The following is an 18,305-nucleotide window of genomic DNA, read 5'->3' on the forward strand; positions in this document are numbered from 1 at the left end:
CGCTTGTAGTAATCTAAAGTAGTTTTGAACAATGGAGGGGTTCACACGTTCTTTTTAATCTGAAGTGGTGTGGTAGGTGCCAGTTTGAAGGCATAAGGAGAGCAACCAGATGAGCAGTCATTCAAAAGGGAGGCAAAGACGGAAAACACAAAGGAGATCAGGGGGAGAAGAGAGATGGAGAGAAGAAAAGAGCATGAGAGAAAGTGCCTGAAGCAGGTGAAAGAGGTTCCGAATTTACATTGTCTGGCGAGACAACGGTGTCAGGATACCCTGGAGTCATATGAGCAGTGACGAGGGAACAACAATACCCAGGGAAGAAATTAACAAACAAAAAAAGTCTTGATCTTTTTGCGTCGTCTGGCTAAAACACCATGGATTTGTCCTGAGAGAGAACTGCGCAGTCATCTCCTGTTAAAGGGAAGGGAGGGGGGGGGCAGCCTGCGTGGGTTTGTGCGCTGTAGTAGTGGCTTGGATATTTGCCTAGAACATAGGTTCAGCGCTAGTGTTAGTGGAAGAGAGGGTGCAGGGCCTGATGAGCCGAAGGGTTCGAGTCAGTCCGGGTTCTTGGATTACCATACATAAATAGGCACCCAGAAGCAGCAGAGCAGAGAGGTCTGGCTGGTGTGTAGGGCCTCATGATTTATGAAAGATATAATGGAGTGGTCCCTTTAGCTGCCCATTAAGCACACACAAAATCTAGCATTTGAGTTTGACAGCTAAACTACACAAGAATAATCAACACCACTTTTATTAGCTATAAAAGCCCTATTTTAAAGCTACAGCATTAACAACCGTCCTGATTCAAACATATGCAAATGAAGCAATCATAAACCTTTATTAAACGCTAGAGAAAAAAAGTGCAGATATAAAATGATGGCTGTGTGTGTGTGTGTGTGTGTGTACAGGGGAGTTATGTTAATGAATTACTTGAGAGTTTACTGTGTGATTTCCGTTGCAAGCGAAACTATATTTTATTCTCTCCCATTCGTTGTGCTGTCTTTGGAACAAAGCTCTGCACACTCCAGCAAAGGAGAACAGATGCTCTGTCATTCCAGAGTGTTGCTCTGAATCCCTCGCATCTTCAGGCTTGAAGTCTTGGTGGGTTTGATTTGGTTTTATTGTGTCTTATTGTTTGTCTGTGTCTTGGATTTCTTCTGGCCAATCAGCGTGCCTCTACACACATGAAGTGTGTGACCCAGTGACTGTGCTGCTCAGCTCACAGGCTGAAGAATATGAAGCAGTGCTGAGCTCTCCAAAAAATGTAGGAGGCAATCACAATGATGAAACACCAGCCAAGAAATACAATTGGATATTCATATTCCGCTGAGCCAGATGTGAACCAATCACAATGCGCCTCCTATGGTGAGCAAGGTAATTTAATTGGTTCATAATCAGGCGCTCATTGAATGCACACGATAGGTACGCCCACTGTGGGCCGTACGTAGCCTCTCACCCCCATCTCTGCTTCCAGCCCACCCACATCTGCTATGGTCCAGTGCCGCGTCTCAGAAGTCCTGAAGCGCTCATAGTCTCAGAGTATCGCTCTGATGTTGCCCTGGTTTTGTTAAAGAGTACGTTTAATATTTAATGCCTCAGCAGGGCTGCTGCCTTAGCTCTTTCCATAGCAACGTTTCTCTCAGGGCTGTTCAGGATGTGCTCTCGATCCTGTGGGCTGGGGTTGGGTGGCGTGCGTGTAGCATGTGTGTGTGTGTGTGTGTCTGTGGAAGTGGAATCTGACCGGGGAAAAAAAATAAAATCCTCCCAGGGTGAGGGGAAGTGCAAAGAACAGAGCAAAAAAAAAAAAAAAAGAAACCTAAAAAAAGACAATCTAAGAGGCAGCTGCTGACGTTTGTGTTTTCACTAGCAACCCCTCAAGTGGCCCACATCTTCAAATTATGAGTGAACCCAGGAGAGATGCAAGGAGATCTTGAAAAGAGTCCAGAAAAAACCCAAAAACATATACATATACATGCATGCATACATACATCCATACATGCATAGTACATATGTACAAACTGTCAGATGTCTAGTGTTCAGATTATGGTCTAAGAGAGAGAAACAGTGAATTGGGCACAATATCATATTGTTTCTAAGAATGCTGCCTGTTCTCCCCTCCTCAAACATCAAAGGAAACATCATTGGGGCTATTAAAAGTCACGCTCATACCCTAATCCAGGTATGCAATCTATGGGTTCCACCTCCATTAGAGTTTGTTGTTGTTGAGAGGCCACAGATTTCCATACGGGTCAGGTTTTCCTTTTTCCCGTTTTAAGTTTGATTGCCAATCCACAACATTTCATTAAAATCGTCAGCCCTAATGTTTATGTAAAACTGGTTGCAGTGGCACGCCGGTCGGAATTTACGACCATCACAACTGTTGTTAAAAGCAGGAATAAATTTCCATATCATAGAGGTATTTGGTTTCATTAAGAAAGAGGGTAAAACCATGAATCTTTTGATAATAACATCATGGTGCTTAGTTATGATTTAAACAACATTAGACAATACATACATGTGTACTCAGTGTAATTCAGTTCTGTGGACTGGCAGCCCCCAGGTTTAAACTCCAGCTAAGCACACTGCAGTTGACCCCTTGTGTTCTATAGAAGGGGGCATTGTTATCATTGTAAAGACACCCATTTCAGAAGGAAAGAAATGCTTTCACATGAAGTCAAGATAATCACCTAGTACCATCAATAACTGACATCAATATTGCTTTCTGACGGTAAGAGTGCATTCAAACTATGCGAGTAAATTTTAGCCCCACACCATTATAAAACTACAAGACCCTTTTGCTGTCAAAAAACATTTATTTTCATCAGTTTAACGACAAAGAATAACCACGGTTTTGTATATTGTGTTGATTACAAATATACTGGCCTTTAGATTAAATGAAAATCAATACACAAAGAATAAAAACATCAATGTTTTTTTTCACAATACTTTGAAATGAATGAAAAGGAGCGGTTCTTGTGCACATTTCTGACAAAATTAGCAATCTTGTTGATACCAAGAGGACTTAATAGCTCTCCTTACAATAGAGTCTGCTGAAATATTTAAATACACAAACTGCATGAAACTGGGAAATGGCAGCTGGGACTTGACAAATTGGATCTATGGGGGAAAAAAATAACAGCAAAATTACATCTGAAGTCTGGTCTCTTCCATGAAAACCAAGATGTGGAAGGATGAGTTTGAGGAAAGATGAAGGAATTAGATTGTAAGTGGCACAGAGGCTGTCAGGAAAAACCAGGATCTCTTCCACTCTTTATTTCAGCGCACAGGCAGCTGAAACAAACCATGAAAAATGGAATCATTTGTCATATTTTAGTCCACTCCTTGCACTTAAAAAAAAAAAAAAAAACAGGAGCAGTAGCTCTCATCTTTTAGCCACTGTTATACTATATGTGACATGGATTTCAAGACTTTTTTGATGAGCAGTAGACACAGTTCAGAATAGCCACTGAGTTTTTACCTTTGCGGTTTAGGACTCAGTAGTCTAAATATGTGAGGTTCATTATTGGCTGAATTATGTTGGGGTGTGTCTGAGGGCGTGTCCTGTCACTATGGTCCTTGTCTCCTTATCCAGAAAGGTCCAGAGCAGCAGAGCACCTTTCTCTTGTCAGGCTCCATTTTCATTCTGTGTTAACGTAGGCCTTACCCTACATGCACCAATGCAAAAAAATGTTCACACATGGGCACATGCACACACACACACACACACACACACACAAATGCATGCGCACACACACACACACATACATACAGACACACACGCACATGCACAGATGTGCATACGCACACACACACACACACACAAACACATACATGCACACACACACACGCACGGATGTGCACGTGCACACATACACACATGCATTACATTACTTCACAGCTTAACACTTCAAATATTCTGTGATTTTAAAATTATAGTTTCAAGCAAACACATTCAGTTTGTGACTGCAGTTACGAGTGGATCCTTGTGATATATCCAAAATGGAAGGCAGAAGGCACACCGGTGATGTGGTTCTGACACACGTTCCTTGCAGACTCATTTACGGGAGACCTTTCTGCTTCTGACACCTCAAAGATCTTCAGTGTTGCAGGTTTTTGTTTTAACAATATCTATGAGACAGAAGAGGCAGCAGAATAATCAATCCGGCGAAACGGTGCAATAAAGCTCCATAAACACGCGTAAAAAAAGACATCAATTTATCAAGCGAACATATGGCCGTGGGAAGACGTTTATGCCTTGCCTCCGAAGAATGAGAAACGTGCTCAGGAAACATGATACGCATCTTTCAAAACGTGTGATTTAAGCACTAAAACGTGATGCCACAGTTCATATAGACGCTTCTCTGCTTCATGTTTTAATTGCTCGCCTACTGTAAAGCTATAACTCCATCCAGGAAGACAACAGTACACAAACGATTTACCCAGCAGGCAATCTTGCAGTTATCAAAATGACAATTTGTAGTTTATTACGTTTTAATGGACTGCAGTGGTTTCAATATGCACTTTATGGTGTATTAGTGTATGTAAAGTGCTTTGCATTGGGTACCATGGCAGAGTAAGTGGTTCCCTGGCATCGTTGACAAATTCCCAAGCTGTATATTGCAGTATGCGCACCTAATCCTCCTCTAGCTGAAATGACTCAATTCTCTCCCTCTCCATCTCAGCTGTATGATACGAGAAGTTCACGTCCACATGTATAACAAATGGAGATAATGAACAGTGCAGTATAAATACAATCTTTTTTTACACTCCCAGAAAAAATATGAATAACTGCCTAAAAAAGTTACAAACAACAACAACAACAACAACAACAACAACAATAATAATAATACTTAAAATATATATTTTAAGCAATAAAAAACTTAAAATAAAAAACCTACAGCCTACAGTAGGTGACTGTAAACTGCCACAGTGAATTTGTTCCATGCTGGAGCTGTCAGTACCAATCGTCCCTTCAAAAGAAAAAGGAAAATACATTTGGCAGCAGGGCTGTAACTTAAAATGAAGAAAAATCATGTCATTTTTTGACATTACAGTTTATTTGTTTCCATGGCATGTGACCCAAAATAGAGTTCAGTGATCCCTGACTGGACTACAATGTCACCTCAATGTGTACAGAAAGAAAAAAAAATGCAGTGAACTTAAATAAGGTGACTAAGAGACCACAGGTCTTCATTCCAACATCCAAAACTACAGTGTGTTTCATCCTCAATGTTCAGCAGTGAATTTCCACATTTTTCATTTTGTTTTCCACGAAGACTGTGATGTGGTACTACAATAAATGTACACATTATGGTAAACAGAATGAACCAATATGTCCATCTTTGCTGATATGTAAAATAAAAAACACAATGTTTATGAAGATAATATACTGAAGATGAGTGGACGCAAGAAAGAGTTTTCTTTACTTTTTGCTGGGAAATATTTTCATTAAAATTTTTAATGCAAAAGAACTGCTGAGTCGAGCCCTGTTTCACAAACCAGGATTACTGAGTTAGCTGGATTACTGCACAGAGTAAACCCCAAGACCCTCCCAAATCTGGAACATGGACTGAAGTAAAAAGAGCTATTCCAGGTTTTACTCAGTCCAGTAAGCCAGTTTATAATTCTGCTTTGTGACATGCTCCCCTGGTCTTCGTCCAAGCACGTGCCAAATGAAACTGAGTATGTGGGCTGTCACTCAATATTTGATACAGGTCAAATGTACTGCCAAAGAAGCTTTTCATAAGGGACAGGCTGAACACAAAGAACAGCAAAAAAAAAAAAATGCTTTCCCATTGGATAAACTCCCTGTCCTGGTGCTCTGCATGATACATGACCAGCATCGCCCTCTTGTGGATGCTGTGTTTGCACACCATGACCTTTGCCTTGTGGGCGGATCACTTCCCCAACTTCTGACCTTTCCCACATTTCCTTGTGTTCTTCTCCTAAGGTGCCCTGGTGCATTCATGCAAACACAGGGTACCTTCTGGGTAGATCACCATGTTAAGGCACTGCATCCTTTTGTGGAGATAAGCCCTTTGACCTGGCATCGAATCCTCACCACACCAGTGCCAGCTAAGGCTGAAAGCCCTTCAGAATGGCATGAAACTGGCTATGGAGCTATCAATGGAGGTATGGTTTAAGGTTTTCATCTCATCGCGTGGAAAGCTCACTGATCACCACGCATGTTCCTGCAGTCTGACTGCGCTGGCTGCCCATGAAATGAAGTGCCAGTGACCCCCTCTGGTCGAGCTGTCTGCCGCTGCGCATTCCGTTTATGCTGCACAGCTCTGCCGATGGGCTCTGGTGCTAAAAGCAAGCTTGGAGAGCGTGCTCCGGAGGAGAGTGCCCCCTGTCTGCACTCTCCAGAATCTACGGAGATGTTTCTGTGACTGGACGAGTCTACAGTTGCAAATGGGTAAGTCAAACACGGAGAAAAGGAAAAAGATTTGGGCAAAAAATTGGTTCATGCTTGGCAACGAGGAGTGTAGCTAAGGAAACGTCCACAGATTTTCATGTATTTTCATGAGATGCATACAGTTCTGCATACAACTGGGAATTGGAACGCCTTCTTTGCACCGATATAAAAACAGTAAAACTACTCGGTATGGCTGCATTTTATTGTATGCATTTTATATGCTTGTGCAGAATCTATCTCGGAGGTGGGGAAGTCTGCAGTAGAAAAAAGGATTATTGAAGTACCAGTACCAGTATATGGTATGTTTCTCAATGGGGAGTATATCTCTATGGTGACCAATTTCTGGACAGATTACTTGGCCAGGGAGTGAGAGCATGTACATAATAATGGAAACATGCCAGCTTCATAAAACAAAAATAATAATCAAAGGAAGTCTTTACAGTAAATGGCATCAAAATGATACCATGCACTGATCAGCAGGGGGCAGCACTAGCTCTGTGATTATTATCAAGGTGATGAAGGCAATAGCGAAGATTGTTCTCCAGTTTCATTAGAGGAAAAATACATTATTGGTCCAGAGGGAAATGGGGCCTCGGTCTGACAGGTCCATAACTCTCGGCTCAGGAAACCGGGGGAATTTTTACGGCGCACCAACAACGAATGACTTTGCAAAGAAGGATAATCAGAATCGCTGCGGCTCGTAGTGTGCCCTGTAAGAGTTAACACGCAGACCACACGCAGCTCAATAGAGTGCTTGTCCTCCCCTTCACATGGCTTTTATGAATCGCTGTGGATAAAGACAAGACAATAGCTCATGAAGTACGGTCCCACTTTATTCTGCAGGTGCTTGTTTTCACTTGTTCCATGTTTGGCACAAATTCAACCCAAGAGCTGCATGGAGGTTCCAAAGCCACTGATGTTGCTTGGCTAGTATGCAGACCTTTTTTTTCTTTCTTTTCTTTAAAAAAGAAAAAGAAAAAAAAAGAGTACATTCCTGAGGCTGAGAAGACCTGACAGCTTGCGACATGTCAGAAACATGAGTGATGGACAGGAGAGAGGAGAGAGGCTGTGCGTTTCCGCACAAGTCCGGTCCAGATGGGCAGGTCTCCCTTACCTCCCACAGTGACCTGGAAAAGGAGCTGAGCACCATATTTACTGCACAGCGCACTCCACCGATGGCTGATGAGCTACAAACAAGAGAGGCGGGGAAGTCACCTCCACTCAGTCTCATAACAGCTCTGAGTTATCTCACACCGTGTACACACACATGCCAATGCAAATAAGCAAATAAGGATCACCTGCAAGCAGGCTTTGAATGCTTTATATATTATACATCACAAGGACCGCCTACACAAAATATATGTGTGTGATATATGTTATGTGTGTGATATATATATATATATATATATTTATGTGTGTGTATGTGTATGTATGTATGTATGTATATAGCATATATGAAGGAGTGAGAGAGAGAGTTTTCTGTTTATTGAGTTAATTATGTCCCAGACTAGCCTAGTTCTTTTTTTGTTGTTGTTGAAGATTTGTGTCATGTCTGAGTGTCACGGCCTTCCACAAGCTTTCTTTTTCTCTCGTGAGTCAAGGGCATTGTGAAGCTGAAGGCGTGAGTGACCCAATACATCACGTTACCTGACACAGTGTGTCTAATCCTAACCGTCCGGGCTGATTTACTGATTGCAGACGCAGCACAAATGAAGGAGAGCAAAAACCTCATGTTTCAGAATTCCGTGACAATATCTTATTAGTACCCTGCAAAACAAACCTTCTGACAGAACAAAAAGCTTTTATACCTTTAAGATCTGATAACTGGATTTATTCATAATTTTCATTTTTATTAGTATCAGTGCTGTCATGGCCATTAAAACTGAGAGAGCATTTCCTCCTCCCCCTCCTCCCCCTTTGGTCTGCAATTGCACGTTCCCACTCTGACATTGTCCACATTTTGTTTTTTTGAGTTTGTGCCCCCTCAAAAACCATGTGCAATATGCCCCTCATTATAATAAAGTGATATTGTTCATATTGTTAATTCGGAGTCCTGTGATACTCTGACCCCTAAGATGAGTAATTAGTTATGCTGGTTTTCTTTTCTACCAGATAATTAATTGATTGATTAATGCCACTGATTGACCAGATATTTTACTCACCAGACATTTACCTCACCTGGTCTCCCAGGTTTAAATCAGTTTCATTCTTCCTCAGAGAAGAAAAAAATGAAAACCAGCAGTACTGCCGGCCTCAAGGGCTAGATTTGAGTATTACTGATATGATTCATTGTAATTTCCTCAGTGGACTGTACCTCACATAGCCCCAATGCATGTCCACATAGCCCCATTAGTCCAGACAACTGATATTACACAGATTCTCACAGATATATTCCTATTAATTCAGGCCAATCAATAAATCTATCAATTTTGACTTAACAACCATTTCAAGGGAGATATCAGAGCAATGCAAATAGTAAGTGATTGAACATTGATTTTATTAAAGCAATGAACAGAAACCAATGGTACAACGGAGAGCCGTCCTACAGTGATTGTTTAAAACGTATGACTGCATAGGATAGCTGAGCATATATCCTGGTGCGTTGCATCGAGTAAAATCTATGTAAGAATCGACATTTCTTTTTAAAAAATGAGATGTAGCCTATAATAAACAGGCGAAGCCTATTATTCACAGAGATGCTGTTTGTAATCAGTGTTTTGTGACAGGATTGCAGAGACGGGTTGGCGACGCCACTCGCTCTACCGACCCAAGCTACGAGAGGCCTCTGCGGACCAACACTATCTGTCAGAGATGGAACCGCAGACGGCGGGTATCCAACGGAACAGCACAGGTCAGACACCCCTTGTGATGACAGTGACATCGGAATACCTCGGTCTTTGGGGACGCCGGTATCTCTGCGAGTTGACAGGTGTAGTGAAACGAGCGGGAGGCCTTTTTTCTAAAGAAAATGTTTGCCGGGAACGTGCTCCCGTGCATTTCAATGGAGTGTGAGTTTTTTTTTCTTTTTTTTTGTGTGGATTATCACCTTGCGAACAGAATGAGAGCTCACGCGGGCGGTAGATGCTGATGCGCGATCAGTCATTCACAGCAGCCGCGGACAGCGGAGGACTCCGTCTTGGTTAAATGAGAAACAGCTTGTTGCGTGAGTCACTGCTCACCGCCCCACACTGCGCTTCATCGCTCCTAATCAACCTTATTGTCCCCGGCATGGCAGGAGTCTGTCTGAACCTTTATACCCCGTCTAGAGACACCTGTAACAGTCCTGGTCACTTAAACTGAATTTCGACCTTGACGGTCATGTCGATTTTAGAACCGGTAACGACCCGAACAAGGGCACGTATTAATCTAATTCGAATGGTTACACTTTTTATTGCTTAAACTCTTCAAATCGTTTGTCTGTCACCAGCCATTTACCTCAATTGCATTTTCATAAAATGAAACTAAGAAGACGCGTCATTTGGGGCAACCGATAAACGATAAAGGACGATGTACTTGCAATAAGTTTAAAAATCTGAAAGAAAAAAAAGAGTAAATATTTTGTGGAAGCCATTTAACATCAGGTATTATATATCTGGGTATGACATCTGGCATATAGCCTGATATGACATGCTATCCTATCCTTCTCGAGCAGGGTTGTTCAATCTTATCCGAAAAGGATCGGTGCAGGTGCAGTTTTTTGTTGCAGCCAATCAGTACAATACCTGATTCAACTATTTAACTAATCATGGTCTTCAGTCAAGATCTCCATAAGCAGGCCTACAATCAGATGTCTTAACACTGGGCTAAAAAAAAAAAACTGCACCCACAAGGACCCTTTTCAGATAAGATGGGACACCCCTGTTATTGAGATCACGTTTGGGATCAATGGTTTCTTTCTCTCACTCAGTGAATAACTGATTTGTTAAAAAATCTTAACAATCAAAAATGTGAGTGGAGGAAACAATTATTACTTTAAATGTCAGTTTGTTTAATCATTAGTGCCTAACTTAGAAAAAGGAGACAACTCAGTTTGTACCAAACAGCCATTTTGAGAAAACACTGATTTGAAGTGAAGGTAGAATGACAGATGGACCAGCATGTGGTTGTTTGCTAGGTCTTTGAACTCTGTGCTGGTACACTGTGCTGGTCTGAGTTCATGTTTTAGTTTTCATTTTCTCACTGAAGTCTACCACTGAACATTTGCCAACATTGAGTTAACGCACAAAAAAGTGTTTACTTAAAAAAAGAATATTCAGCTTTTACTATCCTGCATCATTTGGTTTAGTTGGACAGTAATGTCACCCCAGAGTCAAGCTCAATAGAAATGGAAGTTATGATGTCACAGATGATTGACAGTGGAACTTCTTCAGCAGTGGTTGATTTGTCTTGAGGAAGACAGGTATCGGGTACCAATATTCTTCAAGTGGGAGATGTCCTTTTGAGATGCCAGGTATAGACTAACCCCATACTTTTGGCCAAACTAGTGCCTATCACTTTGATCAAAAGACATGAAAGTGATTCTGCCATTTCAAGCACGTGATCAACTTTTCTGAATTGCAAATGTTCTACATATGTATATTTAAGCAAATGCTTAGTCACACCACATACTGACTGATCCATTCTGATGTGATCTTCCCAGGGCAATGTGATTTTGTCCTTTCAGAGGTTAATTTTGAGCTTGAATCTTCACTCAAGTACAATGTTTGACCGTTTTTTTTTTGTAAAAAAAAAAAGAGAGAATTTAACCTCTTGCATAAAGAGGTGTAAATTTGTTAGATAGCAAACAGAATGGACAGTCTGTGGGCTGTGGAACCATAGAGTCAGTGCCGTACTATAGTTTCAGTCAGACCTGGCCACAACGAATCTAAGGTGCCACAAAAAATCTCAGGTACGAATAGAAGCTAATATTATCTTTTTTATTCTTAGGTATCTTTTTCCACTTATTAATTCCCAACATCACACCTAAACAAAATGCAACAGGAGTCACATTACACATGCTGTTGGTGAATTTCTTTCCTGTGTTAATATATACACACACAACATCACTGCATGATGCATTACCTTTTGACTGACAGCTTTGACTGATTAGACCTAAAGGTGTATGGATTAATGCTTAGGGCAGTGTGGGCCTGGTGTATAGACTCCCCCTAGATTCATTGAAATTGACCTGCGATGATTTGATGTTTTGCTCATGTTTGGCTAGCTATGTAAGACATGACAAACTGCCATATCTATGTGCAAATATATACGTATTCATAATTGTTTACTGTATTTACACGTCGGCATTTCTGACCCTCTGGTAGCTCCTGAGTCTCTCGTCTGACTTCTCTGGGGGTGTAACCATATATTCTCCATCTACATTTGTCACATGCTTATCGGGTAGTGTTTATTTCAAGAACACTTTTAATCCGAAACTTACCGATGAAGCCCTGAATGGTGAAATGTTTGTTGACGCTCATCAGGATTAAAAAGCAAGCTGGTATCAGCAAGCTGCTTATACTGAGTGCGAACCCGTTCCTTTTCCAGACAAGACAACATGTAGAAAATGCATGCTGTCATATTTTCTGTGATTCAGGGTGTTATTTATAACCCGGCTCTCCAGAAGCATATAAAAATGGAACGAATAGCACCGCGCGAGCCAGCCAACCATTGTAACCTATAGACAGAGGACTTATTGCCGCGCATTCGAGGAAGGCAGGGCGCAGAAATAAATAATGTATGCATCTGCTGTATTACATTTCTGAGCGAGTGTATGATTTTGCATTTTTTAACTTTATTACATTCCGCAACAAGGGGCGGTTACGTCACAGCCGGGCTTTGGAGTGACTGATTTATGGCGGTCTGTGTTGGTGCGGCAGACGCAGGTGTAATTAATTCACTTTCTGCAGGGCCTCCAAAAGCCTGTCCTCTGGGAGAAGAAGGAGAAACCGAACCGCTGACTTAGTCTGGTCTGTTTTTTTATTTTATTTTATTTTATTTTTTCCCCGGGAATTTCAATAGGTCTGAAGAATAAATTATGCCTTCGCTCGTGTAAAAAAAGAAAGAAAAGAGAGACCGTGGAATCAAAGAGTAAATGCTCAGATTTAATCTAAGCTCAGTGTGCTTTGTACTTTACATCAAGTAAGACGATGCGTTACATTTCATTGATTACCTGGTGTTATGAGTTTTACAACCGCTGAATTTAATGAGGAGCGTGTCAGACAGGGAGTTCCCAAACTATTATCTCAAGACCACTAAACGGACTACTGGGAGCTCCATAGCAATAAAATGGGTAGTGCTTGAGACCTTTAGCCAATGGCCGCTATAGGCTGAAATGCAGCAGTTATTAAATACACATCAGTACTGTACGTGTGAGTACCAGTGCCTCACTATGTAATTATATCATGAATCTATATAAGACATGACTATTTAGTACAATATCAATATTTAATAATGACCATGATCACTATTGTACCAAGGACGTACAATACAAAGTTTTGCTCTATGTGAAAGTTGGAAGTATGCTATTTATGAAATGTGTAAATGTCAGCATAATATTTTCACAAGGGAAAAAATTATTTTTTGTTTTAAAGATTTGGCGTAAGACCACCTGGGACTCCATTACAACCCCCATGGGTGTCTTGGGACACCTCTTGTGAAAGGAATAGAATAATTATCCACAGTAATAATTTTTAAAACTCTTTCTTAGGTGCTTGTTTTCGTAAAGCAAAGGAAAATGAGCATTTTGGTCAGGTTTCGTCTGACCCTAAAGCACACAGACTTTGATAAGCCTCCCTGAAAGTGCTGTCCATGGTGAAAAGCCAAGAGACCCCGTGCTCCCCCCGGCATCTCACTGTCAAACATGTCTGCTGCGTGTCACAGTGTCATCAACCTTTCACTGCTACTGTGAATTGGGGGAGGGAGCCTCAGCTAAACGCACACCATTCACATAAAAAAGACAGAAATGTATTTAAATAACATCACATTTTTTCTTTAATAATAAAAATACAATAATAATAATAATAATAATAATAGCAAAACATTTTATTTAAAGTGCTTTTCTGGAAACCGAAGGTCACTTTACAGGGAAATCAGGATAAGACACACTGATGTTAGGTAATAAAGAGATTAATTAAGGGGGGGGGGGAAAAATTATTTTTGTTGAAACATGAATGAGTATATGCATGAATGTGTACTTGTGTGTATGTTTATGTGTATTACATGAACGCTTGTAATACGTCTGAATAAATGGGTCTACAGCGGTTTTTTGAATGAAGTGAGTGTGTCAGAGGTACGAATGTGAGGAGGAAGGGAGCTCCAAAGTTTTGGAGCAGCACCTCTAAAAGCCCGATCACCAAGAAGGGGAGGGTGAGTCCCCAGGAGAGGAGGAGCGCAGTGAGCGGGAGGGTCAGTAGTATAGGAGAGGAGGAGCGCAGTGAGCGGGAGGGTCAGTAGTACCGGAGAGGAGGCGCACAGTGAGCGGGAGGGTCAGTAGTATAGGAGAGGAGGAGCGCAGTGAGCGGGAGGGTCAGTAGTACAGGAGAGGAGGCGCACAGTGAGCGGGAGGGTCAGTCGTACAGGAGAGGAGGCGCACAGTGAGCGGGAGGGTCAGTCGTACAGGAGAGGAGGCACAGGAGGGTCTGTAGTAGGGTGAATTATAGTTTTTTATTAGAATTTTATTAGAAGTGAGAGAGAGATTCTGAGTTTGGAGGTGTTACAGAGATGGAAAAGGGCAGTTTTGGTGATATCTTCCATGTGTGGTTCAAAGGAAAGTAGAGTCAAGGACGACACCAAGGCTCTTGACTTGAGCAGAGACTTGAGGGAGAGAGAAATCATCAATGTGGATGCTGAAAAGAGGAGTTTTACATAAAACATATTTAGAGCCATCAAGCGTGATTTCAGTGTTGTTACTGTTGAGATGTAGAAAGTTGTGGGTCATCCAGATTTTGATGTTGTGAAGGCAGTTATTGAGAGAGAGTGGGGGGAGGGGGAGGGAGGATGGCCTGGAGCTAATGTGAAGTTGAGTGTCATCGGTGTTGCAGTGAAAACTGATGTCGGATGTCAGATGACCTGGCCAACGGGAAGAAGGTACGTGATGACAAGTAAAAGACACAGCACCAAACCTTTAGTGCCTTTTTGTGGGAAGCCGTGCCCCACTTTGGCCAACTGGTGTGAAAATGGATTCTTTGTCCTGATGGAGGTTGAGAACCAGAGTACCTACAGGAAACTCATGTGGACTCAGGGAGAAGCACTCACACCAGTGGAGAGCACTATAAGCCATTTACCACCACAGTGACATCAATATATTGTAGAAATTTCACACAAGCAGGACAATGATCCTTTGTTTCCTTTTACCCAATTCCCTTGAAAGTTTGCCAGACTGAAATGTGTGGTTTCATTTCTGCATTTTTTGAGTGCAAGACAAGGAAATGCACTGTGGGAGATTTTAGTTTGAGTCAGGCCAAACAGAAGGTGTCAAAGAAAAAATGTATTTTAACTGTTTTTATCTTGAATATTTCTGATATGTGCAAAAAACATTACACCATTTAATATGGAGAAATGCCCCTTTGAACATTACTGGAACCTTCAAAAGGCATAATTTGTGTTTTCCCCTGCATTAAATAGCTCCCCAGAGAGAAGTCTAAACAGACATTTGCCTTTTGCTCTTGACTGTATGAGGCCGCACGCTTACACAGGAAACAGACTGCTTTGTCTCGAATCACTGCTGTAACTGTGTATTGCGTTGAGCCATTACATTTTAATTTCATTTTTAACAGCTGCCTCTTTTTCATATGTTAACAGACATTTTTTTTTTTTTTTGCTGAAAGAGCCTCTTATTTTTCATTCTTATATTCCATTTTACATTTTTACATTTTAGCCATTTAGCAGGCAAATGGACGAATACCACTGGCGACACTTGTTCTCATTCGCTCCACTCCTCGTGGTAAAAGCTTACACTCTCACAATCAGTGCCAGGAATGAATTTTTAGAGGGTGAGTGGTTTTTAGTGCCAAAAGCCTGTTGGATCATGAAAAACCTGCCTTTGGATTGAACCTAAAAAAAAAAACTATTTCTTATGTATAACTGGATGAGTGCATAAAAGGTATCGGAGCTGTAAACTATGCCCATTTAACTCAATCTTGTTTGCGGAGGCATGGATCAATACACTCAAATGTTTATGGTTTTGTTTGTTCTTGGGAGTTTATGGGAAATCGAAACAAATGTTTAATTAGAGTAATGTGGTCGCGGTCAATGTCAGGAAAACGTTAAGTAAGTAATCACCTCCATTTTATTTGCATTTGAATTCAAATGAATAGATTGACCATTATGGTCAGGGTCACTCAGTTAGCTGGATAACTGCACTGGGTAAAACCCGGAATGGCTCTTTCACTTCAGCCCATGTTCCAGATTTGGGAGGGTTCTGGGTTTCTCTCAGTGCAGCTATCCAGGTAATTCAGTAATCCTGCTTTGTGATACAGTCCGCAGCACAGTAAGTATACTGTAAAGCAAAATATTTATTTAGCTAGGACATTCCTTTCAGCTCCTGTACAGTCTCTGACTTCAGTGGGAATTCAGTAAAGTGATACATTGTTTGATGGACATTACTTTACATAGTGGTTTAACAGTTAAACTTTCCATTTGGAATTTATTTGAAACTAAGCTCATTGCCCATGACCAATCCAAATGGATATGAGAAAAACACATTAAATAACTGACATTAAATAACCAGTGACAAAGCAATCTTAAATGTATAATTTGTTATTCAGTGCAGACGCTTGCCACATAACTCCTTAATTGTACATTATTCCTGTAATGCTATCAAAAGTAACAAAGGGCAAATGAGGCTTCATGAAACCCAAATAGGAAAGTTTGCCATTTGTTATCTGTCACTAACTGATTTTAAATCATCATTGTGGTTTGCCGTGGGAAGCAAAATGTTTTTATTGGCTCAAATAAGTGATTAACAGCTCAGTGAGTTCTGCCCATAATCAGACTCATGAAGTCTCCACTCACCCCATCAATAATTACAGTTGCCCTATCTGCTTACTTGATTCCTGTACTGATGGTCTTTGTGCCAGGACAATATTGGTATAGGATCGATGTGACAGTAGCTGGCTTCCTGAGTAGAACTGCTGCAGGAAAATGGCAGAAGCACAACCGATACCAAAGCTAATTTGGCTTTCCCTGCTTCCCCCCCCCCCCCCCCACCCTGCTCCTCTGGCCAGCTCCCTTTCTCTGAGATGGCAAAAAGACAGCTTGTTCTGCCCTAATAGGAAAGGCTAATTAACACCTCCTCATTGTGACTGTCCCCAAAGACACAGCCTCAAGCCCGATTGGTTTGCCACAGCATGTTACAAGCTCGTCAGTTAAACAGTGCGGAAAAAAAGCCTAAACAAAATAATAACTCATAGCGTATGGCCCAAATTAGCCTGGCAGTGCAAAAATAAATAAATAAATAAATAACACACACACACATACACACACAATTGCCCACTTTAAAATAATACTGACACTAATTAGGCCACAGATGAATCATCTCAAAGTCTTAGTTTTGTAGTTTAGACTACTTTCTTTTCAAGCACCAAGTGCTGTAATGCACAAATATGCTTTTGATAGATCAGAGAGGTCAAGTATAATATGTTTAGGAAATAGAAAAGGCTGTTATTTCTGTGCAGATCGCGAGGTGATATCTTAGAAGAAGAAAAGCTATGCTATCATGATTAGTATTACCGAGGAAAGAACACCAGTCAAGAGGCTGGCGGCCTGGAAAATAGCAGGTTATACACTCCAGATGTTAAAATGAGAACACTGAAATTGAATGAGCCCATGTTCTGTCCTTTTCATTGCTATGTATTTCTTTGTACTGGAGTAAACACATTGTTCAAGCTTATAACACCTGCACATAGCCACAACCCAATTCCTGCAAAACGACAACTCATCGTGTTATTGCTGGAGCCTTGCCTTTCTGACGTCCAGGGTTTCGTGGCCTGTCATCATGAATGGATGGGAAGAAAAATTTGCAATGGAATTAACAAGATACAAAAGCCCTGTCTTGCAACAAAGATGTCCATCACACTAATGCCCCCCCAATCAAGCTAATGCCAATTACTGCATGTATTTATATGCCATAATAACAGCATATATTTCCAGTCTGCATAGGCACTGTCAGAGGTGAAAAACTATTCCCAAATGGCCATATGCACAGAGCTGCAAATCTGTCAACCATGAATGCTGTGCAGCACTACAAAAATGTATATGGAAGATTTTTCATGCTTGATGAATGTATTTTTCAGGCAATTATTGTTACAATTTTTTTTTGTGAATATATACTTCTAGGGAAACGTGAATGATAATACAACTTAGGTACATGAAAACTATCATATTTTAACTTTTTTTAATACTTTTGCCAGTTGCATTCTACATTCCATATTCTTTGGTCAGTTTCAAGTTTAGAAATTTGCTCTCTGGAGCAAAAGTAAATTTTGGCATTCATCTCAAACATGTTAAAAACTTTGTAATGGAGAGGAGAGCTCCAGAACTGTGGTGTGTCTGCCGGGGGGGAATTGTCAAACGAGAGACAAACACAAGCGCCAATGAGATAATTCACGCCTTCACTTGTGTGTGCTTTTCAAGCATAAAACATGTTTTCACTCAGTGTTTGACAAAGTAGGGCCATGAGCATTTTACCCCCCCTCTGTTGACTGCACTTTCATTGTTCTGGGAATTTATGCCAAACACCATGCGAAAGAAACTGCTGTTCCAAAGTCTCACTTTATTTGTTTTTTATTTTTTTGCATTGCCCATAAAAAAAGAAACAAACACAAAGGTGTTTTTCTCAATTCTCAAGTCTAAAAGTCATGTCAAGTGTTAGTAGTTTGTGTATTCTGGATTTCTCCCCAAACCTTTGGCT

The sequence above is a fragment of the Anguilla rostrata genome, chromosome 8 (genome assembly GCF_018555375.3).
Source record: "Anguilla rostrata isolate EN2019 chromosome 8, ASM1855537v3, whole genome shotgun sequence".
Lineage (NCBI taxonomy): Eukaryota > Metazoa > Chordata > Actinopteri > Anguilliformes > Anguillidae > Anguilla > Anguilla rostrata.